Genomic DNA, 2010 nt, shown 5'->3' with positions numbered 1-2010 from the left:
GTTGTCATGGCCCGATGAGGAAAATGGGGTCACCACCATCAGCACAGATAGCAGTTGTAGCAGGACCACAGACCCAGACATGGCCCTCGGCAGCAGCTTGGGCCTGGAGGACATCCTGGCTCCGAGTGGAAGCCAGGCCACACAAATCACCATGACTTTGGTGGTGGCATAGCTCCCGGACACCAGCAAGACCACGCGTTGTGGCCTCCACTGTTAAGAATATTTCCTAACAGAACTCTCTGACGACGCAAAAATTCCCAATCAAGCCAAATCAAAACAAACCGAATAAAGAAATATCCAGGTTTAATGGAAGATCTGCGCTCTCGGGTGGCCCCGAGGGGGAAACGGGAAGCCGCAGAAAAGCAACCCCTGGGAGGAAGAAAGGGGGACCACGTGTTCTTCTTTTGGGGGATCACTTAAGTACCTGGGGAGTGGTCCTGACCCCACCCTCAGGGAGGGGTCATGACTGGCCTGCTGGGATTTGAAGTCCAGACCATGCCTGGGGGCTGAGATAGATGCCAGGGACTGGGGCCTAGGCTCCCAGCCTAACATTCTAGACTCTTTGGCTATAGGGGTGACAGAAACTTGGAATGGTATTTATGACAAACACTTAGGCTCTCTTGAAAAAGGGTGTAGACTCAAATCTGGCTACTTCCTGTGGGTACGGGGCAGCTTGGGGAAGGGGAGAGCCAGGTGTCCACGTTTAGCGAGGTGTGGCTGGAAAGGCATCCCATGAACTGTCATCCCGGAGAAGGCAGGCAGCTGTTCCTTGGAAGAGATGAGAAGGCAGGTGGCTAGGAAAAAAAAAAAATTGTTATTGATAAAAGATGAGTGTGCCAGAATGAGGAGCCGGTAGGCCCTTCATTGTGGCATCCTGGAAAACCGGAGGGTGGAAGGTCCTGTCTGCTGGACAGACCAAGTGTCTTGAGCAGGTGCCAGCTTGAGCCTGGAGAGATGGTACCAGCATGGATGTCCCAAAAGCTTGCAGCTGAGGGTGTGGTGAGGATTAGTGTGTGAGGTCCTGTCCTTAAGAGGGAGAGGTAGGGAAGGTACCCCGCCAATGGAGGAGTTTGAACTGGGGGGTGATGGTTAAGGAGAAAGGGCCTGCCATAAAGCAGTTTAAAAGGGCTCAGGGCCATAGGAGAATATGGGGTGGCCCTGAGGCGAGGGCCAAGATAACCTTAGTTCAATGGAGAGCTTGGTAGGTTGTTGTTTGATGAATCCCATTGTCCAGGAGATGTGAGCTTCTGACACGAGCTCCATGAGTCTGAGCCACCGCATTTGCTGTTTCCCTGGAGACTGGAAACACTTCTATCCATCCTGTAAAAGCATCCACGAGTTTAAGAGACAACGAAGATTTTATGAGTATGCATATGAGTGAAATTAACCTACCAATCTTTGTCCAGTTGGTGTCCACGAAGCTTGTGTATGTGGAGAGCTCCTTGTGGGTTGGCCTGGGCACACGTCTGGCAGGATGAGTGAATCTGTAAAATAGAATCATGGAGATGGGCCGGGTTGAAAGGGGCTCCAAGCTGTGGGGAAGCGGCTAAGAATATCTCCACCCAGTAAATGTGCTGGGCAAGCCAGTATCGCTAAGAAAGAATAAGAGAAAAAAATGTTCTACAAGAATGTAGGACAGTGGCAGAGTTTTAAGTGTCCTTGGTGAGGGAAACTTAAGGCCCGAGTGAAAATAAAAGTAATGGACTTACCCGCCACTTGTACCAGACCCTAGGCTAGGAGAGGGTTTTGGGATATACCACGTTTGGGCAGCATCAATCTGCTGCAAGGCTGAGACATTTGAAGGCTGGCAGTTTCACTTGCTGATGGTGATGAGGCCGGACCTCCGTGGCTTGGCATAGAGGACAAGCCTGCACGGGGGCATTGTGATTTCCAATGTCCAGGTTGCTGGCAGATAGGGCACAACCTCGAAGCAGGTGTAGTGCAATATCGTGCCATGTGACCATTTAGGCCACACTCGATAGAGCCCTGTGATTGACTTCCCTTGTCCCC

General features: G+C 51.4%; 1 long non-coding RNA gene across 1 annotated transcript; it reads right to left on the bottom strand.

Moving 5' to 3' along the window:
* Positions 1-271: 271 nt before the first annotated feature.
* LOC126496314 (uncharacterized) lies at positions 272-1981 on the bottom strand. The gene is made up of 3 exons (XR_007590328.1): positions 1393-1981; positions 1181-1320; positions 272-794 (listed from the first exon to the last, which is right to left on the bottom strand). It is a non-coding gene; the product is annotated as an uncharacterized lncRNA (long non-coding RNA).
* Positions 1982-2010: the final 29 nt, after the last annotated feature.

The sequence above is a fragment of the Alexandromys fortis genome, unplaced genomic scaffold (genome assembly GCF_014885135.2).
Source record: "Alexandromys fortis isolate MF-2015 unplaced genomic scaffold, M_Fortis_MF-2015_v1.1 scaffold_2688, whole genome shotgun sequence".
Classification (NCBI taxonomy): domain Eukaryota; kingdom Metazoa; phylum Chordata; class Mammalia; order Rodentia; family Cricetidae; genus Alexandromys; species Alexandromys fortis.
This window is presented reverse-complemented; position numbering and strand designations above follow the sequence as displayed.